Source organism: Tamandua tetradactyla, chromosome 5 (assembly GCF_023851605.1).
Source record: "Tamandua tetradactyla isolate mTamTet1 chromosome 5, mTamTet1.pri, whole genome shotgun sequence".
Lineage (NCBI taxonomy): Eukaryota > Metazoa > Chordata > Mammalia > Pilosa > Myrmecophagidae > Tamandua > Tamandua tetradactyla.
In genome coordinates, this window is record NC_135331.1 from 48,653,233 (window position 1) to 48,677,993 (window position 24,761).

Consider the following 24,761-nt stretch of genomic DNA (forward strand, 5'->3'; position numbering starts at 1 on the left):
ACACCTTGTCCATATTTACCACAGAAGTTCAGAGTTGGGAGCGAATGCCAAGAACACATGTTGTATTGCTAAAGTGAATTAACCACTCTGAAAATAGAAATGCTTTTATCTAAGACATCAGTCCAATAACATTTCAAAAAGGCACTGGTAAGTTATATTCTCTAATTATTCATTATTGATCACCCACATCATACTAGGCAGTTTATCTTTTCTCATTGCTAATAATTTACATAAAGAAATTCGGGAAAAGGCAAGTAAACGAATACACATTCTTTGTTGTGAAGGTGAAAGGCTTACAAAGGTACATTGAATGCTAGTGTTTTTTATAATTATAAGTTGCCTGTATGAATATTCATGAATACGAGACAGAATATTTAACATATTCTTCCAGTTTAAAAGACACAATGGAGTAATTGTAATATTTGTATACAAAGCTTTCCTTGAGCTGCTAATATGATAAAAGTTGAATAACACATTATTTGAAAGAGGTGCAAATAGAAGCCTGTGATGAAACAATCAGAGAAGCACTTTCTTCTTTGCTGTTGGTTTCTGTCCTCAGGATATTCACACCTTGGCACAGCCCCCTGAGCTCCAGACTATTCACAATGTGTCATTTGTCTCACAGGCATTAAGATATTAATGGCTGTCTGATACTCCTAATTAGTTTGACTGATTGGTGGGGTCAAAACAACATCAGGAGTCCCTGACAAGGTTAGTTGCGGGCTGACATTTTATTGTTTTGTTTATTCACTATTAATTACTGTTAACTACCATGTCAGAAATGTTCTATTTCAAGAAAGTGGAACTACCATTAGTATACTTTGCCTGGACACATGATTTTTATTTTCTTTTATATTATTTTTTATTTACCCATATCTAACACAACAGATTGTCAGATCCAGTGACAAGAGCATATAGTATTTGGTCACATGCTTACCCTGCAGAATAAATATATTTCTGTTTTGCAAAAAATACATTGATAACTGCACCAAAGCAAGAGAACAAAAATGAAATGGAATGGACTTTGCTTGGTTCCATTCAGTAAAATAGCAGTTTTCTTGTAAGGAATTCAAAGAACACTGTTTAGAAACCTTGAGACAGAAGAAGGTAATGTTGTCTGTATCCTTTTTCAGAAGCAATGAAGTCTTTTACAATTAAACCATTTTACTGATTCATGATTTCACTGAATCGAAAACTGATTTCCACTGTAATTTCTTGAGACGGTTGTCAAGAGTCCTCTTCAACTGGAAAAAGAGAGCAAATCAACCATGTTTTAGCTTCACGCTTATGAAGAATAAAATTACTAGAACAACAGTATGAGTGGAAAATTACCCTGCATTTTCAGTTAGTTCTTGTGAATTATTTGGAATCTTTCATATGATAATAGGTAATTACGATTTCTTGAGAGTAGGCTTCATTTTCCTAAGGCATATTCTTAAAACTTCTGACTTTTTAAATCAATAAATCTCTGCATGACTCTTTGGAAAGTCTCTGTGAGACAATTACACCTTTAAAAAAAAATAGGATCCTATTTTATCCATAATTTGCCAAATATGAGAGTGACTTCTCACCCAAAAGTGGTTAAAGCTATTATTTTTAAAAGATATCTTCTAACTTACTGAATGCTGTACTCAATAACATGCTAAATAGAACTGCTGCCAAGGAACTCTCTTACATCTAAAAGAAGAGTTGGATTAAAAATAGTATTTCCAGTGATGTTTTTCAAAGATAAAATCAAAAAGTGGAAGAATATATTCTACACAATGAGGCTTTCATGAGCTTGCTTCACAGCTTTCTTCACAGGAAGAGGGCAGAGAAAGGCAATGGATAATAAGCCCAGCTTCAAACCATATAAAAACGCATTAATTAAAAACGGATCAGACAAAAGCCCTAATGAAAGATGGGTAACTTATATGTACAATTGCTTTTGGGTTTGTTTTGATAATTACTATTATGCTGAGCAATTACCATAGTAAAGCCACAATTACATGACACATCCCCACACCCATACTGCACCTAAAATTAAAAGATACAAAAATAACATTAAAGAAAAAGAAAGCTACAAAGACCACCAGGGTCAAAGTTGGAGTCATCTATCAGCCTCAGGAGCTCCATTTTCACTTGGTTCTATATTTAAATAAAACCACTGTCTGTGTTAGTACAGAATAGAGGAATTCAAGAATATACCTAGTTCCCATCTAATACTTCTGTGATATGAACATGTCTCTTAATGAATCTCCTGGGGAAACTAGTGCTCTCTTCTTTAAAGACACATTAAAAACTAGGCTTTATTGGTATCAAGTATACCATGTGCTCCCCTGCTGAGCTTCCCATTTAATTGCCACTAAATTATTTTTAATTTAATATAGTTTAGTTTAATGCACTATTATTTTTATCTTTAAACATAAGAAAATCCAACACTTACAAATACGTTCAATAAAAATAATATACTCAACAAATACTCTAAGTGCTATGAACAAATTTCAATTCAATAAAGTTGCTTCTTTCTTAAGAAAGATCCAAAATTGCAGTGCCAATCCTGTCTGTTCAGGGTAAGTGTTTACCTGAGGCATCATCAGTATTAATTTCCTCAAACTTCCTAGTACAGTTGTCTATAGTCTATCATCATAACGGAAATCATGGTAAAGGTCATGCTGGAGCTATCAGAGGGTTAAAAGAGGAACAGATCCTTGTTCATTTAATCCCACCTCAATTTTTTACAAACTACCATCTCCCCATTCCCTGCCAACTGGACTTCTTGGCCTCCTGGGTGGTTTTCCTTGAATAAGAAAACTGAAGTGTCATGGAGTATTGTAATAACAACTCTCAGACATTTGGTTCTTCTTCTTTCCTGATCTTATTTCAAAATAAGCAAAATAAAATAAAAATTTTATGTAAAGTTCACTTCACTTGTATTAGATCTTCTTAGTCAAATGCTGATGACTCCCATGGAAAGTGTGGTAAAAAAAATAACCAAGAAAATAAAAACATATCATGGTAAATTCTTGGAAGACTGAATGTTAAATAATTTGCATTATCGCCTATGTACCCTTTCTCATAAATTTCTGGAAGAAGTTCTCCATCAAAATGAGAAACTTAGCCAAGAAAGAGAAAAACATGAGATACAAGAAGAAAATATAACAAAAGAAAAGAAGCAAAGGAAATCCCCAGGACAGGTGAGGATGACACCAGGATGGTAACTATTTTGGTTTGTTAAAACTGCCAGAATACAATATACCAGAAATGGGCTGGCTTTTATAAAGGGGATTTATTAAGTTACAAGTTTACAGTTCTAAGGCTATAAAAATGTCCAAACTAAGGCATCCAGAAAATGATACCTTGCTTCTGAGGAAAGGCCAAATGGCTTCTGGGATTCCTCTTTCAGCTGGGAAGGCACATGGCTGGCATCTGAGGTCCTTGCTCCTGGTCTGTTGCTTTGTACTTCTGATTCCACTGGCTTCCTCTCCAATAGTCTGGGGACCCTCGCTTAGCTTCTCTGTATTAGCTCTCTCCAGGTTCTGCCTTGCTTAGCATCTCGTAGGAAGGCACATGGAGAAATCTGCCAGGCTTTAGTTTCCAATGGCTCCTCAAGCATCTATGCCAGCAGTCCAAGCATCTCCAAATGTCTGCGTCTGAGCTCTCTCCCTCCATGAACTCTCCTAAAGAAACTAGTAAACTGATTAAAACCTGCCTTGAATGGGCGGAGTCCTATCTCCATCTAATCAAAAGGTCACACCCACAGTAGGGTATGTCACATCTCTGTGCAAACAATTTAATCAAGAGGTTCCACCCTACAATATTGGGTCAGGATTAAAAGAACAGGTGTTTCTGGGGCACATAACCATTTCAAACCACCACAGTGACCGTTACATGGGTGAAAAGAGCAACCTGGGGGCCCCAACAAGAAACTTCTTTGGAGAAAAAAATAATTGATATAATCTCTGAGGCAAATGGAAATCTTTAGGGATGATTGAGACCAGGTGTCAGAAAACAAAGATCTAAGCCAAATCTACAATGGGTTTAAGGGATTGAAAACCTAAAGATTTACAGCTCATTTTAGAAAAAGCTTGCCAACCCCTGATTTGCACAAAAGGAGAAAGGTTTGAGGTTGAATTAGCAATAAGTGAGTAGGAAACTAAGCAAAGAAAGATAAAGACTAATCGGCCCCAGTAAAAACAAAAAGATGGATAGAAAAGGAAAAAATGGTAATAGTTCACTACATGACTCGGCTGTGCATTGCATTTTATAGTCATACTAGTATAGACGTTGAATATTCATCTAAGAAAATTACAATATTTGGGGAAGGTGAAAGATTGTGGAAAAGGGACGATAAATGATAAGGGCTGGGAGAGAAAAGAAAGTTCAATACTTGCTAACATTAATGGAAATTAAACAGGTGATGCCTAAAACTGAAAAATCAAGGAGTAACAATCAAAAGCCTGTTGGAGGTGAACACCAGGAGCATCAGCTAAAGGAGGAAAAAAGTGGTTGCCTCTGGGGAGGAAGGAAAACAAGGAGTAACATGGCTGACTTTAATAACAAATCTGGTACAACTCTTTGACTCTTAAATTATGTCCCTATATAATTTTGAAACATTAAAATTGGAAATGAAAATAAAATATTCTCGACTGAGTATAATTTAAAAACCACCATCAAACACCAACAGTCACTTCAGAAAGTTTTCATCTCTGAGCAACTTGCTGTCCATGTGTATTTAATTCTCCCACAAATCCTTAATAAGAACAATTATGCAAAACGAATATTTCTCATGATCTGTGCACCCTATTGAAAAACATTTATTGTCATATGATAATTGTTAGGTCCTGCTGGTTCCATGCAACTTTCATTTTGACATTATTGACCAATAATTTTGATAATTATTTCTCTAAAAAGTCTCAGATAATGCTGGAAGTTATTTATTTGTGTTGATACTATATGCTAATATTTCTGTTCCATCTGCTTTATCTATAAATGCAAAATAAAAAAGACATCTCAGGATTATTGATAAAAATGATAGAGTTTGGGTGTAAAGTAGCACAAAATTTTAAAATATATAGGAAAACAATAGGTACATTATAGACCAAGAAAAAAGGATTTCTGGAACTAATGTCATTCTCTTCTAATATTTAACAGATTCATACACTATTCTACCCAATTTAATTGAATGTCAAGCCGTAACAAAAGCTTTATTGTTTCCTGAGACATATTTTGCAATTCAGATACTTTTTCCAATTATTAGAGCAGCTATTTGGCTTATATTTAATACTTTAATTTTTTACTTTGATAAGTACATAATATGCATGCAATTAATACTGCCTTCAAGGAAAAGGAAAGAATTCCTATGTAAGATCATGGGCATTGCACAGAATTGAGCTTCTCTTTTGTTTGTGCTTGTACAATATTATTCAAAAATACACTGCATTTCATGTTCCCTGATTCTCCTAGCAATAATCTGTCCTTTTCATACTACATCTAAGACTTAATTCATCAACTATGAGATCATTATTATTTGGGTGCCGGCATTCTAGAATATAAGAGGGGATATAATACAATGAGTCTTTTGTTGAGGAACTTGTATAAGCACCAAAGAATGCATATAATATGAAAGAAGAAATGAGCTCATGCATAAAACGTATTAGTATGAACTGAGGTTTTGAAAAGTGGTGTGCCTTAATGTCAAATAAAGGTCTTTATCTCCCACGACTCTTTGCATATACGGACTGGAAGGTTGAATGACATGCTTACAGACAGCTGAAATCAGCATTTTCTAACTTTTAATACCTTTGATCCAAAATGATTACTGAAATCAAAAGAACACACATAAGAATCAGGCAATAATATTTGATATTATTTTCAGTGAATTTTTTTTTTACTGTTTCTACATGATATCAGAACATCAGGAAGAAAATTTAATCCATTTGACCTGGAAATTTTGAATCCATTAAACCCAAAATGCTGGTTGTTGATAACAAACTATAAGTCCTAAAGCATCACGAGGAACTTTTGTAATTTTAAATATTTTATGCCTATCTGTCCCTACTTCTTTTCACTTTCTAGAATCCTTCCCAATATGGTCCCATTGAATATTTTTATCTTATAAACTTCCTGAGTGAGAGATCACATCCCTACTTTTCCTTGAGAAGTTTGGCAAAATTCTCATCCACCTTTGTCTTACTTTCTACTTTCCAGCATTGGTTTTTCTGCTGAAATATTTCATTTCCACGTATCTTCCCAGTCAAAGAAGACTATTTTCCTCCATTGACTTTAGAGAGGAAGGAGAAACCACACACACACGCACGCACACACACACACACACACACACACACACATACACAAACTTAATAATTCAAGCCAACCAGCACCCTTCTTTTAAGCAGAGAATTTTCATGACTCTGCGCATGAGTCACTTAACTTGCCCCTGATTTTGGAATTGCTGTAATTTTAGCAATTTTAACTGAATCATCTAATATTGAGCTTCAGTTTCAGATCTCCTTTTCCTGGAGGGTTGTTGCTATTCTCTGTCTCCCAGCTCCTTTATCTTGCTTTTAACCCATTGCCATTTTTTAATCTCTGGCTCCTGTGTGGTCTTTGGTTCCTCCCTGGTCACCAAAATCTTTTGTGCATTGCATTGTAGTATTTATTCAACAAATATTGACTTATCGCCTTCTTGGAGCAAGGTACTATTCCAGGCATAGTAAAAAAAAATTAAAAAACAAATCAAAATAGGTATATCCTACAAGGATCTCACCGTAAAATAAAGATAAAGCATGCATACATGAGATTGAGAAACAATACACAATATTAGAAAGGGCAGAATATGTGACTTCTGGGATAACAGTAGTTACTGGGATATGATGACACATTTTTGGATAGGACATGAGAAAAATTTTTCTGGAAAAAATTGAACATGGAGAGGATTGGAAAACCCAAGATATATGCAAAAGTGAGGAGGAGAATGTGGAAGGAAGGGAGACCAAAAGAAGAGCATTCCAGGAGGAGGAAGCAATGTGAGTTTATGTCTAAAAACCTGACATAAAATTTTTATGTTTGATTAGAGCTCAAGATGAAGGAAAGGAAGAACACTGACAGTAAGAGTAGGCCACTCAAATTCATTCCAGTTCTCTTGGTTTCAGAGATTTAGTAGGACATTTACTCACATAAGAATCAGGGGCTTTTGCCATGTGAAATAAATATTAATAAGAAATTGGCTGGCACTTTAGGGTGTGTTTGTAAGCCACATAGTGTGAGTTAGGAGGTGATTAAACAGCCATGCATTCTTCTATAATGCAACCCAACCAAATCCATGGCTCCTTGCAAATGAAGGGTCCATTTTCTTCATGCTTTAGGGCCTTCCAAACCTCTTCAATACAATAAGAGCATTTCCATGAAGTAGTGATAGTGGTGCTGACATATAGAATATGAGTAAGGGTAAACTAAGTGAGGGGACACGTGTGGGGACAAGCACCCCAAGTAGAGGGCAGAAAATGCACAGAGGCTTAGAGGCAGGAGGGAGAATGGCATTCTCAAGGAACTCAAAGTCTGTAGTTGACACAGGGATCCAAGGGACATGTGTGGCACCAATGCACATCATAACAGATCTTTGGCATGATGAAGACTTTCGGTCAATATCCACACAGCCATGAGAGGTCCTGGAAGAGTTTTGAGTAAGAGAGTAACACAACCAGAATTGGGCTTTTTAAAGACCACCCTGGCTTCTGTGGAGGACAGTGATTGGCATGGAGCAGAAGCAGAGGCAGGAGATCAGTCAGAAGAGAGACATTGCTCCCTCAGGATAGAGTGTTTATGGTGGTGGATGTGAAAAGAAGTAGATGAGCTAAAGAAATATTCTAAAGACAAAACTTACAGGGCTCAAGATTGTTAAAATAAGGATAGCAAAGAGAATTTCTTATCAAGAATAAACCCATGTTTTAGGTTGCAGAATTGAATAGCTGGTAAAGTCATTGATGGAGTGATGGGATAATGAAACTCAAGGTTTAAAGGTGAACATAATGAATTTATTCTGGGATATGATAAGGTTGAAGTACCTTTAGAGCATCAAGAATGAGTTGGATACATGGCATAGAGAACAGAGAGAGTAACTCAAGTCATGGGTATGAATGAGAATATACCCATATTGGGAAGAGAGTATAAAATGATGAAAAGGGAGCACAGAATCAAGATTTAAGGACACTATCATTTCAAGTCTGGCTAGGGGGATAAACAGGAATGTACAACATCATAGAAGTCAACCAGGAGAAAATCTTCCTGAACATGTAGTGGATGACATCATGTACCACCAGACCCTTGCAGGAAGGAGACACTCCCTGTGGGCAATGCACATGCTATGACTGATTAACACAGAGTTTAAAAGGCCAGCTCCCTTGCCGCAATTCAGAACAACTTGGAAGACCCAGACCAGCTCAGAGCTCCCTTTGGCTCAGCCTCAGCTGATCCAATCCTGCACCACTCCAGCCCTTACATGTTGAAAGCTGGTCATGAAAGCACATCCCAACAACGTCATGGTAAAATTCCAAAGAAGGGCTGCTTATATTGTTCTGCCCATTTAGGGCACCATAACCTTAAGTCTAATAAACAACCTAGTAGGATGTATCAGAATTTTATCAAAGCTTGGTTTTGCCAAGCACCCTGCATACTTTATCTCAGAGAAATGTGTTGTATATGTGTCATTTTGTGGCCTTCTGTCTCTTTCCTTTTAATAGTTAACAGTAGGACTCTTTAAATGAAGGAAAAGGTGTGCTATAAAGAAGAGAAGAGGTGGTGGGACTATGACTCCCTAGGAGGGAAGAGAAGCCCTGGAGCAGACTTAAGAAAGAATTAAAGTAAAGTTTAATCCCTGAGACCTGTAAAATATTAGAAAGAGCAGAGAGATGCCCACAAGCTAATTTGGAAGCTCAGCAGGCATTTACCAAAGTACCAAAGCTAATGAGGGCCTAGATGATGTGTCCCCTACATAAGTACCTGTTCTAGGTCACCAACTTTCACCTTCCCTGGTGTCTGTGACTTTGGGATTTATGGGCTCTGAAATAACCATATCATATATATAGCTTGTTGGAGAAAACAGAAAATGAAAACTGACAAATCTATGATGTCATCTATAATCGCTTAAGAAGAAAGTCAGTGTTTAAATTCCTTGGGTGAAAAATAATTTCTGCCTAAGTGTGCCACTTCTACTCATGTTAGGGAAAGAGAGCCGCAATACTTGGAAAAGGAAAATCTGTATGTAAGTATTAATCCTGCAACACTTTTTATCACTGCAGTCTAACTAGTCTAGCAAGCTAAGAATATCTTAGCTTACACTTCTCCATTAGCTTCATAATTATAATTCAGAATAGAATTTAACACTAGGAGAAAAAAATAAGCTTCAGTATCATACACTAAATCATTACTTAGGCCCACTCTAGCTACAAGTGTAAGACATATTTGAGTGTCAAACTTCTTTTTTTTTTTTTTTTCAGGAGGAAACAGTTCTCTGAGGAAGAGGGAATACCATGCTTTAATGATTACAGAGGCTACTTTTATGATTTGTTAATAATTAATCTAATATACAAATTACAAATCGGGCACATTTTGAAAAGTCAACTTTCTATCCCCATGGTATTTCTGCTGCATTTTACAACTGTTCACAAAACTAAGTTTGCAAACATTTTTAGCTGTCATGATGTGGCAAAAGCCAAGGCATGGATTTGGTGAAAAGAAACATCAGGTATGTAAGTGAAATCAAGCAATGAAAAAGGATTAAGAGGAAAAAATTCTGAGAGATGAATGATACAAACTGATCTAGACAACTGTTGTATCATGTGAGGTGCGCTTCTGAACATTTCATTCTGTTACAACTTACATTCACTTTTTATGCAACTACTTTCAACATAAGTTTATTCATTCAATAAGTAAGTATTTACAAAGTCTATTCTCTGTGGTAGTCATGAGTGTGCTGGATTCTGTGCCTGCAGCAGACAAATGGGAGAAATGGTCAAATAAAAAGATAACTCCAACATAACCTAGAAACACAGTATTATATCTCAGTACAATTCAACTCAATGAAGAGATTATGGCATGAAGTCAAAGAATTGGCCTTGCTATATCCCACAGGGATAATAATATCTTGCCCTCCTAATTTCAGCTCAAATGCATGACTTCTAAGTCTTCATTTGTAACAATATAAGCCAGGGTGTGGCTTGGTGCTTAATGAGTGTTACAGTTAATATAGCCAAAGAAGTACGGCAAAGGACAGAATTGATATGCCCTTATGCAGTCTAGATAAGCAAAATAGTGAAAGACGGAGAGAAGGCTGGTCAGTTGTACATGGGCAACCAGATATGCTGAAGTGCATATGACTTGTCTGTAGGACCAATTTGTATTCCTGACTCTCCCTTTCATTTTCCTCCTCTTCTCTTATGTTTCCATCCCCTTACTCTATAAACTCATCTATCTAGTTAAGGGGTAGGTAGGATTAATTGAGTAGCCTGTCGTTTGTTCTAAAATGCTTCCAGCTAATTGCCTGAATAACTTGTTATGTGGACAGCCTCAGGAAAGAAGCTTAATTTGTACCAGCTAAAGGTCTAGCCCCAAATTTTGCCTCCTAGGGTCCAAGATGTGCCTTTTTTTTAAGCTAACTTTAGTTCATCAATAGTTTCACCCAATACACCCACAGCCTGATGATATTCCAAGTGTTTGAAACAATATGCTCTTCTCCATCCTCAACTCCATTACATGTACAAACCTTTTGCTTCGGGTCTCACCTTCCCCTGCTTCTTTGCATGTGCCCTCCATTGCTTCATGCATTCTTCTCCCATCCAGACTGACCAGGAGTATTCCTGCTTCCCCACATTTGTTTAAGAATGGAGCACAACTCAACACAAATCTTCCCTGTCTTTCCATGCCAGTCTAGAGCCCACCCTAGTGATCCCCAAGCCAATTACTCTTTCCAGTAGCTTACTGGTTAGAACAGACTTCCTAGTGTCAAATCCTAACTTGGACTCTGATCATGAGACCTTTGGAAAGTTTCCAACGGTCTTGTTTCCATTTCCTCATCTGTGAAGTAGAAATATATTAATTTACTTTGAGGAGTTGCTGTATCAAATGAGACAAATCAGGTAATCTGCTAGAAGTGTCCAGCAGATTTTAAGTGTAGGATAACTGTTCTTTTTTATTGCAGAAATAAAAATAATAATAATTACAATTAATTAAGCACTTATTATCTGCCAGATATCTGCTGGGATATCTGCTGTGCCCTGCATAACTTTATAAGCATTTATTATGTTCATTTTACCCATAAGAAAAATGAAAGTCTAAATGATGAGGAAATTTTCAAAAGGCCACACATTGACTAGTACAGCTAAGATGTTAAGAAACTTCAGCATAATTCTAAAGTTCATGTTTTGTTTTGTTTTGTTTTCTTCAATTTCCACACATTCTCCTCAGTTGCTGTGATGAAAGATGCGAAAAAAAGAACATTTATAGAATGCTTTACTTTAAGAAGGACATAAACTGGTCCTATGTTTTTCCAATTAATTGGGTATATACATGTGTAGCCCAGATGTCAGTGGAGGTCACTCTATCCCTCAAAAGTTAAATACAATTTCTTGCAGAACTTTATCCCACATCTTGCAGAAAGTGTATTATGTTACCAAGACCATATTTTCTTCTGGATAGTTCTGGTTTTGTACTTCAACTCCATGTCCTTGCTTCAGCTTCTTGCTCTTGCTGAAACATTCAATCTCATTCTTGTCTCTCTTCCCTCACCTACGTCCTCTGTTCCACCTTTGGGACTCCTTGGTTTCTCTCTAAACTGTGGTTCTGGGTCAGCTGGAGCAGCAGAACTCTCCCCAGGCCAGCTTTCAGTACAGCTCTGGAAGGTGTCCCTGAAACTATAACTTTAGAGCCTATTTGCCCATAGAATCCATGAATTATCTGATATCCCTCAATACATCCCTTCCTGGTTTAAACTAGCTAGACTGTAAGTATCTACTAAAGCTTAAAATATACCTATCCTACAATTGAGCAATTTCAATCCTGGGTATATGCACAAGAGAAATGAGTGCATAGATGGCTACCAAAAGACTTGTAAAAGAATGTTTATAGCAATTTTATTCATAAAAACGATAAACTAAAAGCTAAATGTCCATCAAAAATAGAATAGATAAATCATGATATATTCATGCAATGGAATATCGCAGACAAATTTAAAAAAAGAACTATCGGTCCACAGAACAACATGGGGGAATCTCACTGACATTGTTCAGTAAAAGAAAACAGGAAAAAAAGAGGACTTACCATATAATTCCATGTATATGAAGTTTAAGAACAAGCAAAATTAATCTTTGGTGATAGAAGTCAGGACATTGGCTACCTTAGAGGAGGAGTATGGAATGGGGAGGGACATGAGACAGATTTCTGGGCTGCTGGAAATGTTCTATACCTTGATTGGGTATTATACAGAGAGTATATATATTACCTCAATTTAGGAAGGGAAAAAGGGAGGGAGGAAGGAAAACTAGCTAGAGTAGATTCTGTTGTTAATAATCAGAAATTCTGACCAACTCTAGAGTAAAGAAGAAATTAATAAAAAGTCTAATGTGTGATTAGATGGCAAAAGTTAATGGTGGAACTAAATCTGTACATTGTCCTGCAATGTCCAGACCTGGAGTAAAATTAGGAGAGGAAGACTAACCTTGAGTGGCTACAGCACATATTATTGTGCTAGGTACTTTTCACGTGCCTTCTCATTTCAACCATGTCATCACTCTGACAAAGGCATTTCTGCTTTCCTTTTCAGGGGTGGGTGACAAACTTTGAAAAATTAAATCATTTGTCTGAAGGCAGAGATATAGTTCGTAGCAAAATTGAAATTTGACTCAAGTCCATCTGACATCAGTGAACCTGTACTTTCTATGACGCTTCACTGAAAAAAGCAAGAGGCCTAACTTTGGAGCTATAAACACAGAGATGATGGACCATCAAAGGATCTTGTAGTCTGGGGGAAGCTCTCTACTAGGTCCAGTCCAGGTAAAAGAAAGTAAAAATGTCATCAGAAGAATAAAACTTTTTTAAAGACCAGAGATCATAGCCAATGTGAAAAAACAGATGCAGTAATGAGAGAAAAGAAAAAGTTGGGGTGAAAGCTTGAAATCTTGGAGATGGAAGAGTTAAGAGTAATGAGACTATCCAAGTGGGTGGAGAAGAGTTGACTATAAGAATACTCAAAATATATGGAATTTCATAAGCTTTTAATACCAGATGTTGGAAATAGAGTACAGGCCTACCCTTAGTCACAGTTCATCGGCAATAGCTCATGAGAAATATGCCCAAAATTACAGAGTAACTCATAGCTTCATGGTAATAGGAACAGATCTGGGTCAGTGAGCTCTCAAGGTTCCTGTGCAAGAAAATGATGTGAAATGTCAAGGACAGCTTGCTGCTGATATGGGCAAACATGTCTGCCATTCAAATTCTAGTTCCTTCACATTTTCATTTGTAAACCGATATACCTATTTAATTTCTGGGGACATTTTTTTCTTCCTGTATATTAGATTCCACATACAAATGTTTAGGAAATGCCTGGTAATTGTTCTGGTTTGGCAAATACTGGCCATTTCATTTATTTTAGTTTAATAACTGCAGGCTGCAGTTGTAAAGAAGCTGAAATCCTAGCAGCTGAGAAAGAAAAAATTCTGAAGTTTTCTCTTATTGTTCGTTCCCTATCCTTTTCTCTTTCCCTTCTATTTCCTTTTTTAAAAATGCATATAAATATGAGCGAGAAAAGTAAAAGGGAGGAAGGGAAATTCCTTTGCAATGAAGGTGAAAGTGTCAAGAAAGGGATATGTTGACTACACAATACCGTTGGTAAGTATAAAGTTCAGATTTAAGTCTTTTTAAATTTAGAATCAATATATTTAAATGTGCAGAAATGCTTTCATTTTCAGTTTGTGTATCAAAGCCATAGTCAAAAGTGCCAAGAAGCTGAATTCTAATAAACTGCTGTGATGAAGAAGCAGATTAGTACCTCCCAGGACTTATAATTCTCCCTAGCAGATGTGATGAACCCAAATCTCTAGGTTGTGAAGAGACCACTCTCATGAGCCTTGGTACTGCATCAGGAAATCAGTTCATTTGGTGAGAGCTCATCAGAACTTCTGGAGAAACACTGCTGTCTCTTCCTGTATGCGAACGACATTTTCTTCTCTGCTATGTACCTTAGCATCTTTCATGATCCACAAAGCACTGCTCCACATTAACACCTCTTTGTTCATGTATTTATTAATTTTTAGATTTGTTTTCATGGTCGTTACAGCAGGGATTTTGATTTTTCTTTCTCCAGAGTAGCTTTCAGTAAGAAACCTAAAGGGTCATGATTAAAGAACAAGGAAAATGTGTCTTGTTTTTGTTCTTGTGTTTTAAGTAAAGCACAGGGAAACACCCTTGAAAATAGAGCACACATGTTAATTAACCGGGTCTTCTAGGACCTCTAAGCGGCAATCCTTGAGAATGACTCGCCCTTTTAGGGAGAGAATCCTTGCCAGAAGTCCAAGCATCCGAAGACACAGAAATTACTAGAGCGCCCCATTGTGGCAAGTTTAAGACAAATGTTAGAAACCTCTGCCTCAGTACAAACAAGCAAATAAAAATGGAGACCTCTAATTATCAGAGAAACTGGGTCTCTGGCTCTTAAAGCTTCATTGTGTATATAAATCAAAGCGTCGGGTTTTTTTGCTAATGCTTAAGTTCTATTTTTCTTTATTATATAAATGTCATTATCAAATAGATCTAGAACATCTGCACATTTCATGGATGGCACCAGTGGATAGGAGAGAATATTCAGACAGTTGTTTAACATTTTGATACAATAGACTAGCAAATGTCTCCAATTAGCAAGCTCCTGGCTTCCCCCTCTCACTTGAACACTGATGAAATGATTTGAGTATCTGTCTTTCCTAATCCAAGTTATAGCAGCCATTTAGCAGGTGAAAGCAGGAAACACCCCAGGGGAGTGATTAAAGTGTCCACACTTGGGTTGGTATTTATAGAAACTGCCTAGACAACCTGGCTCAGTTGCAAGCCAGAACTCAGAGTTTATTTCCAGGGGCTGGGGAGTCCCCAGGCAATACAGAGGATAATGCTTGGATGGTCACAGCCCAACTAGCCCAGCTGTGGAGTCTCGGAGCTGGGAAGATGCCCCTCTAACTGCCCAGATCCAATGTCAGGACCCCCCCACCCTGCACTCAGCAGGGCCTTCCTACAAGTCACTGCAGAAGCCTAATGGGAGAGATCAAATTGGTCAAATGCATATTAAAGCTTCAAATCTTTCAGAAAGTCATCTTTAATTTGACTAAAAGAAGGTTCTGGTATATTTCAATATTAGCGCTACTTGGATTCCTTAAGGGCAGAAACATTGTCTCATTCATCTTTATATCCTCAAAATTCAGCACAGAAGCTGCCAAAAAGAAGGCGCTCCATCAACATTTGTCGATAAAGTTGTTATTAAAGGTGTTTCAGCAAATTCTCAAATGCCATATTCTGTCCAACACTGTGGTCCCATATTTTAGAGAGTAACATATTAATCAGATGTAGCTTAGCAATAATATAATATTATGGCCCTGATAAACTCACAAATATTTATAAAATCACCCTCTGTTGGACCATTTTTTAATGAATAACTCTGTTCTGTGGCATTTGTTTTTCAAAGCATGTCCATGTATAGTTCCTAGTTTTTACTATAAAATGGGTTAAGACCAAAAATATGTCCATTTTACAGAAAAAGCCCAGAGACAATAAGCATCTTCCTAAGATTTCCCACTGTGCTGACATAGCCAAGTTTAGAATCAGCTCTCAAGCAGCTTGTTGCACTATCCATGCCAACAATCCTGGCAGTCTAGAAAAAAGTATTTCTCCCTACCTTCCCATACATGATGGTTCTCCAAAGATGATCAGATTCTCTATGTTCAACAAGTTGAAAAGGATTGCTGTCACTTTTAGTTATAATTTACTTGCCAGGTTAATTTTTTCAGCATTCTTTACATCTGAAGAGCTGATGGACCACGATACAGTTTCAATGTGTAAAACATGTATTTTAATGCAGAGCAATAGAGAATGAAGCATTATAATCAAATTATTATTCAAACCATTAAACAAGCTAACAGCTGCAAATCTCAACAAACCCTACAGCCATCCTCACTAAAAGTTGGAATCATTTTTAAAAAGGTTGACAAGATACATCCTTTGTCATCATTGGTCCACACACTTACTAAGTTTCAAAAATGACACTGAAAATGATTTTTCAGACCTGTCATCCAAAAAATTTTCTAGTGTCTAACTTTATTTCTTGACCTTAGGCAACTGGAATTAGTTTGCATAAAATATTCTTCCAAGCCATAAACCATTTAAGTATTTTTTTCATAAGTAATCTTGCTATTACTGTTTTTGAAAAAATATATGCTTATAAGGAACAATTAATATCAATGATGTCTGGGTTTTTTTCAGGAGGAAATTTTATCCCTATATTAAGGATAAAAACTCCTCTCATTTAAAAACCTCATTAAAGCTAACGAAGTTAATGTAGTGAAGATAAAAACTTAAATAATATCTTTTAGGATCAAAAAATCAGATATATTGAGAATTAATGAATATTTCTTCACATTTTACTAATTTTACCCCAAAGATTTAAATTAGTAATTACCTGCATTGAATTCCCCCAAATCTCAAATTAGGGCTTAAAATTATATGTAAATACCATCAAATGGTATTTGATGGAACAAGATAGGAGGCATAAGATACTATACGGTGCTACTCCCCCACAGAATCTTTGAAAAACTAACAGCACCATCTCTCTCAAACTCCATAAAACAGTTAAAGGGTTGTAATTGCACAAGTGCTGAATTATAAAAGCACAGCTTATGTGGGCAACGGTGGCTCAGTGGCAGAGTTCTCACCTGCCATGCTGGAGACCCGAGTTCGGTTCCCGGTGCCTGCCCATGTAAAAATAAAGAAGAGCACAGCTTTAAAACTATAAGAGAAGCTCCTGGCACCCTACTGGCCTCTCCCCACCCTACCTGATGTGGTGTGGAGCCAACCTGTGTTTCCATGGTACGTCTCTGGCCCTGTTTCTGAGAGAGCAGAATAACCCTTATGCACATACGAGGATGCCCATATATTGATGTCAATCTATTGAGTGGCAGCCTGAAAAACTGAACCAAGAAACTACTCTCTGGCCCACTCTCTCACAACTTGCCACGCAGGCAAAAGCAGTTTGCAGAGACCTAAAATAGTGTAAGAAACAATTAAATCAAAGAAATCTGGCACGAAGATTATTTGCTTTAAGTAATACAATAAAACCCCCAAGAAAGGGAGAAAGTCTATCTCATAGGAAGTAGAGGGGTATTTAAATTCCTATAAATGGGGAAAATCCTAAGCCCATGAGCAAAAACAGCCATGGACAAGACAAATGTCAAAAATGTCAAAAAAGTGACATTTTCCTCCAACTTACCTTTTTAATGAGAGGGCTAAACTCTGAAGAAGAGCACCAACCAGTACAGAGCCAATTTGCAAAGACTGAGAAAAGTGGGTTTTTTGGTTTTTTTGGTTTTTTACCTGGCTTGTTTCTTTTTGTTAGCTTCTGACATTCAAGGACATCTCTGTCATATCACCAGCTGGATACAAACTTAAGAAATAGATCAGGAACCAAACACCAGAATTAACATCATGAAATATTAAAATGTACAGTGTACAATAAAAGATCATAAGGCAAACGAAGAAACAGGAAATGAAGGCCTATCCAAATGAAGAGGATAAAAATCCAGAAAACCTCAGTGAAGATGCCAGACTTTGGATATACTGGATATACAAAGATTTTAAAACAATGATACTCTACACGGTCAAGGAGAGAAAGGAAAACACACTGAGACAGTACTAAAGGATACCAGGAAAATGATGAATGAGCAATATGAGAATCTCAATAATGGACAGAAATTTGGAATAAGAACCAAACAGAAATACTGGAGTTGAAGACCACAATAATTGAAATAAGAAATTCCCGAGAGGGTTTCAACAGAAGATTGTAACTGGCAGAAGAAAGAACCAGTGAATTCAAAGATAAGACAATTGAAATTAAGCATGCTGAGGAACAGAAATAAAAAGAGAATGATAGAACTGTGAAATACCATCAAGCATATCAATATATACATTATGGAAGTCCCAGAAGAAGAAATAGAGAAGGAATATTCAAGGAAATAATGATGGGAAACTTCCCAAATTTAATGAATGGCGTGAATATGCACATTCAAGAAACCAAGGAACACCAAACAGTCAAAGAGAACCACACACATTGTAGTCAAACTGCAGAATGCCAAGGACAAAGAGAGGTTTGTGAAAGCTGAAAGATAAAGGCTATGTGCTCAGTAACAGGAAGGCTCAGGTAGATCAAGTACCAATTTCTCATCAGAGACCATGGAGGTAGGACGGCAGTGAGACAAAATATTTAAGGTGCTGAAAGAAACCAATTGCCAGCCAGGATTTTTATTTCTGGTGAGAATGTCTTTTAAAACTAAGGAAGTGAGTTTGGGGTCCTGATGGGATTGTGGTGGTCCTCTCTCAACTAAAAAGTCAACACTAACTCCAAACGCTCAGATATCAACCTCTCGGGATCCAACACCTATAACAGGCAGAACTGGGTGGATATGGACTTCTCCATACTCTTCCAGACATATCGTGGAGAAAACCTGCATATACAAATCACCAAATAAAAGTACAGGAAGGAATGCAAAATCTGTGCCAGGCCATTCACAGTGTTTCACTGGTGTCCCAGGGTTTGCATGTGTTTCAAGAAGACTGAAGTCTGCCAAACCTGCAGCAAATTGAAGAATGTCTGCCAGACCTTCCTCTTGGACCTAGAATATGGCCTGCCCATCCAGGTTTGTGATGTGGGGTTGTCTTTTAAGGATAATATGCCAAAATCAGATGTCAACAAAGCGCACTACACAAAGAACATGGCGAGAGAAATTTCTAACTCTGATGGAACACGGCCAGTTGGTATGCTGGGGAAAGCCACATCCACCAGTGACATGCTACTCAAACTAGCCCAGGCCACACCCCACATGGAATTAATCCCACATTTGCCTCTTCTGGGTGAAAGGAGAATGTAAGAGAAGAGAGGAGTGTCCATATAGAAATGAAAAGCCTACAGATCCAGATGACCCCTTTACTGATCAGAATATCAAAGACCAATGTTAAGGAATCAATGATCCTGTGACAGATAAGCTTCTAAAGTGGGCTTCAACGATTCCTCATCTGGATCCGCAGAGGACAAGACCGTCATCACACTATATGTTGGTGGTCTTGGAGATACCATTACTGAGACAGATCTAAGATATCATTTCTACCAGCTTGGAGAGATTCAGACAATAACTGTTATGCAGAAACAGCAACGTGCTTTCATCCAGTTTCCACAAGGCAAGCTGAAGAAGTGGCTGCCAAAAAATCTTTCATTAAGTTGGTTGTCAATGGCCTCAGGCTCCCTGTGAAATGGGGAAAATCCCAAGCAGCCAGAGGAAAGCAAAGAGAGAAGGATGGAACCGCAGACTCTGGAAGGAAGCTAGAATGTGTTCCAGGGCTGCCAGGGGCTCTTTCTCCTCTTCCTGTAGCAGAAGAAGCCTCTGCCAACTACTTCAACCCACCCCCACATTGTCTTCCAGCTGTGGTGAGCACTTCCCTGTCACTATCCCCTGGTATTACTCCGTCCCCACCCCCAGATTTTGGGCCACACATGTTCCATACAATGGGACTACTCCCTCCATTTATGAGGGCTCCAGGACCAATCCGCCATCCTTCTCAGGACCCTCAGAAGATGGGAGCTTATGCTAGGAAACACAGCAGCCCCTACCACGTTATCACCACACTTGAACTCTATGGTAGAAAGGGCACTTAACAATCACAGTAAATAAATCTTGGAATAAGTGTATCTTTTTCTTCCTTTTTAGTTTCCATGGTAGCTGAATGTGCTCTGATGTGGACAGTAAGAGAACTACAGCCATGCTTTCCTACATGTAGTCAAAGGACTGATGGACCTCAAATAAGCTGTCATTAACATATCTTGTTACTACTATAACATTACTAATAAAACCTAATGCCTGCTCCCCTTTTCTATGGGGGACAAGTGACTTGATGAATTGGAATGTCCAGTAGAGTTACCCTACCAATTATATGCTCATTTTATATTTTTATTTTGGGAAAAAAAGAACTGGCCTGAAGTTAAAAAAAGGTTTGACCATTTTTATGTCCATTGATATTTTCCTTCTTATCACCTTAAAAAAAAAGATTACTAATTCTAATCATTGTAGCGGTATGAGTGTGAATGAACTCTTCTGAAGCCACAGTCTCAGAAAGACAAACAGAAACCAGCACATAGCAAAGCCCAGATCTTTTTTTTTCCTTTTTTTCCCCTCACTTCTTAACTAAAGGAATCTGGCTAGTAGTTTTGCTTCTGTACACCAACAAAAAGACAAAAATTACTTTTTATTCCCAGCAATCAGATGAAAACATAAATTCCATAGAGCTGATATTGGTGTCTGGAATGAAATTATTGTAAAGAACTTCCTGTGAAATGTTTTTAACAAACTGAAACAAAAAGCATTGGAGAGGGTGGGCCATGGTGGCTCAGTAGGCAGAGTCCCTGCCCGCCATGTCAGAGAACCAGGATCGATTCCCAGTGCCTGCCCATGCAAAAATAAAAGAAAGCATTAGAGAGTATTTGGATGGAAGACTTGTGACTTACAGCAGGAACTTTGATCTCCACCATTCACCTTCACACATCTTCAGCATCTCATTTAAATTCCATGCTCCATGTCCTGGGTAAGGGGTTATCTGTTGGTATTAGAATGTTTGGATATGACTGAATTATAGACAGTAAAGGAAAAAAGTAAGGGAGTGATTAAGACATTGCCAGATAAACAAAAGCTGAGGGAGTATGTCATCACTAGACCTTCTCTAAAAGCAATGCTAAGGGGAGTTCTTCATACTGAAAGAAAAGGACACTAGACAATGAATCAAAGTGGCATAAAAAATAAAGACTTCCAGTAAAACAGCTACACAGGGAATTATAAAGCCAGTATATTGTCTTACAGTTTTTGTATATAACTCACCTTTTAACTTCTTACAAGTCCTAAAATGCAAAGCATAAAAGTAATGCTAAATCTATGGTTTGGGACATACTATATATATATATAATATATATTATATATATATATATAATATATATTATATATATATATAATATATATATATAAAGATGTAATTTGTAGCAAGTACAACCAAAAAGTGGGGGTATGGAGTCTATAAGAAAAATGTATGCATATGCTAATCAAGTTAAACTGGTTTCAAATCAAATGTAATTGTTTTATTTTGGGAATATTAAATGTAAGCCTCATGGTAACTACAAAGAATATTTATGAAACCACAAAGAAAGGAATGAGAAAGGACTCCAAACGGTATAGTTTAAAATATCAAATACATATGAAAGTAACCATTAACAGAAATGAGAGACAAAAAAAGGTATAAGACAAAGGTATAATAACTTTAAAGGTATAATAACTTAAGGAATTCCTGTGTTGTTAGTAATAACTTGAAACATAAATGGATTAAACTCTCCAGTAAAAGGTGGAGATTTACAGATCAGTTAAAAAAGCATAACCCAACTATAGGCTGTTAACAAGTGACTCACCCTAAATTTAAGATACATTTGAAAGTGAAAGGATGGAACAAATACACTATGCATATAGTAACCAAAAGAGATCTGGAGTAATTATGCTAGTATCAGAGAACATAGACTTAAAATAGCCAGGTCCCGGGCACATGATACATTGAAAAGGTGGAAGAGTCCAGTCTCTAAAGCCCATTGATCCCGAGAGCTGTTAGACTGCAGATGGGCACCTTTAACAGGATCTCAGGAGGCCAGTCCAATGTGGCACCAGTGGAGGTTCCAAAGCCAACAGTGGGAGGTTGGTATCAGTGCAGGACTAGGATGGCCGCAAACCTCATGGCATAACCTGGCATTGGAACCGGGAGTCGGAGCAATTAAGTGTCAGTCTTTGTCTACCTGGCACTCACCAAAGTGGCATCTACACTGGGTTTTATAGGAAATGACCCTCTGGCTGGCATCAAGCCAGTCCACCTAAACCCTTGCACAGATGTCTGGTCATCCCTTATTACAAAAAACATGGTTTTCTCAATGTGCTTACATTCTAATTATAGTTAACATGTTTTGGGAATTCGAGGTCATTAATATTTCAATACACAACAATGTTTTGTGGGATTTATTTTCACTTTAAACATGACAGCTTTATAAATTTGGGGGATTTATTGTTAAAGTGCTTTTTTGCCTCCATCTGAATGGGTGTTGACGGGTTAAAGAGTAGCACCCTGAGCTGCTGCTTCAGCAAGGGGGACAGTTACTAGTGTTGCAGAGGGACATCATGGTGGTCATGGTTATTTTTAGGGGTTTCCATGGTCAGGAGGTTATGCTTCCTGCCAAGCACGATTTTAACACATTGCTTATTACAACAGCATTCAGAAAACAAAGGGGACAGACACCTAGGAAGGAGTAGAGAAAGCTTAAAAGGCCATGTTAGCGCAGCTCTTTTTTTCCCAGTCAGTCCTGTGAGTCACTCACTTGCTGTGAAACCTTGAACAAGTTATGTAACATCTCTCAGCCTCAACTTGCCTATCTGTAAAATGGGGATACTTATCATAACTCATTCATGGGGTTGTGATCATTAACTGAAGTGACCTGTGTAAGCACTCTGCTCCAACCCCAGGAGCTCAGTACATGTTAGTTGTTAGCAGAGAGAGTGGCGGCACTAGACAGTGAATGACATCTTTTGGGAAACTAAAGTACGAAGCATGCAGTTGGCACCTGGGGGAGGACATTAGTTACAAACCCCAGGATCAAAACTTGGTATTTGGAGGAAATTTTGAGTAATAATGTAGAACCTGGCTTTTTTTTTCACAGCTAACAATTAGAAAGAAGAAAGTAAACTTCCAAATCTACTATTGTATTAGTTTGCCAATGCTGCCAGAAATCAACATACCGGAAATGGAACGGCTCCTAAAAAGGGAATCTAATAAGCTACAAGTTTACAGTTCCAAGGCCACAAACATTTCCCAATTAAGGTATCCAGAGAAAGACACCCCGGCTCAAGGAAGGGAGATCTAGGAAGTCCCCACTCCCAGTTCTGCTTCCTCCAGCCTCTGAGGCCAGTGGTCTTCCCTCCAAGCGACCATGGATCCCCACTAGTGCCCCTGGGAAACAACTCTGGGTTGTGGCCTGCCTAACATCTCATGGGAAGGCACACAGCGACATCCAGTGGGATCTACCGGTGTCCAGACAGCTGCTGTCTCTCTTTCAGCACTCCAAGAATATGCAAACATCAGCGTCTCTGTTGGCTCTGAATTAACTGTTCTCCAAGCATCTGCATCTGCTCTGAAATTTCTCCAAAATGTTTCCTATTTTAAAGAACACCAGCAAACCAACCAAGACCCACCCTGAATGGATGGAGTCACATCCCCAGCCAACCAAAAGGCCATACCCACAAGTGGGCATGCCACATTCCCCTGGAGACAATCTCATCAAAAGGTCACACTCACAGATGGGAGCACCACTTCTCTATGGAGGCAATCCAACCAAAAGAGTTTTCACCCTGCAATACTGAATCAGGATTAAAGGACATGGTTTTTCTGGGGTAGACAACACTTTCAAACCAGCACAGCTACCTCATTTCAGATTAACTTTGAGCAAAACTTAGGTTAGAAACTCAGAAGTGGCATAAGTTTGAAAACCACAGAAAAAAAAAAGGAAGTCTGGTTTCTTTTATACCAATTCTTTATAAAGAAGAAACTGAAAATAGTCGCCCAAACAGCTATGATATCAAAACCCCATGTGTACTATGCATTAACAGAACTGTAACATGAATGCATATAATTTTCATTCATTCTCAGCTAATCACTATGATGTGTTCTTGAAGTTTCAATAGAAAGATCCCTTCAAGTTATTGTAATTGACAGAAACTTGGCCTGAATAAAGTCTTCCTGGTACCCAGTTGGCTCTGAAATGAACAAGATAGGTTTCTGGCTGGATATCCTGCAATTAGATTATACTTCCTGTCAGCCTATTTCCTCTGTCCATTTTACAGCTGAAGAAACTGACATCTAGAAAAAGACCAGCATCCAACATCAACTCAATAACAGGGCTATAGCAGAACTCTGTACTCATATGGCTTTTGAGCATTCTGCCCAACTTTCTTGATTAAATCCTGAATAAGGAAGCAATCCTGAAGAAGTCAGGGACGGATTTTCCTATGGGCTCACCTGACTCCATGAACATCAAACTGGCTAAACTACAACTTCAATCCACCTGAGAAAATCATGGCTCTTGAGAAATAGACTGCAGAGTATCATAAATCGAACCTACCTGAAAACTGGAATGTGTGCTATTAGGGTCTGGGAAGCAATCCAGACATTCACATACATTTTTTTAAGTGTCAGTTGCTTCATGGGTATTTCAAGAAGCACTTCAGGAAGTCACAGCAGGAACCTGGCTTTTGTGTTTTGAAAGAGCCAGCTTTATCGCAGCTCAAACAGAAATAAAAGGAGAAACAGCATCATTACCTGGCAGGTTTTTCAATGTGGTTGCAGCAGGGGTTCTCGCTTTCTAGTTCCAACATGCTTTCTTCCCCAGTCCAGTGAAAAAGAATGCTATC

The 24,761-nt window shown here is 37.8% G+C and overlaps 1 long non-coding RNA gene and 1 pseudogene across 2 annotated transcripts; one reads left to right on the plus strand and one right to left on the minus strand.

The window, feature by feature from the left end:
- Nucleotides 1-829: 829 nt before the first annotated feature.
- On the minus strand, nucleotides 830-24,761 carry LOC143682411 (uncharacterized). 2 transcript variants are annotated; one of them, XR_013175118.1, is made up of 3 exons: nucleotides 24,670-24,761; nucleotides 20,783-20,871; nucleotides 830-1,244 (listed from the first exon to the last, which is right to left on the minus strand). It is a non-coding gene; the product is annotated as an uncharacterized LOC143682411 (long non-coding RNA). The 2 variants fall into 2 exon arrangements; XR_013175119.1 differs by lacking the exon at nucleotides 24,670-24,761 and adding an exon at nucleotides 24,473-24,660.
- Nucleotides 18,285-19,936, plus strand: LOC143682161 (pre-mRNA-splicing factor RBM22 pseudogene; annotated as a pseudogene).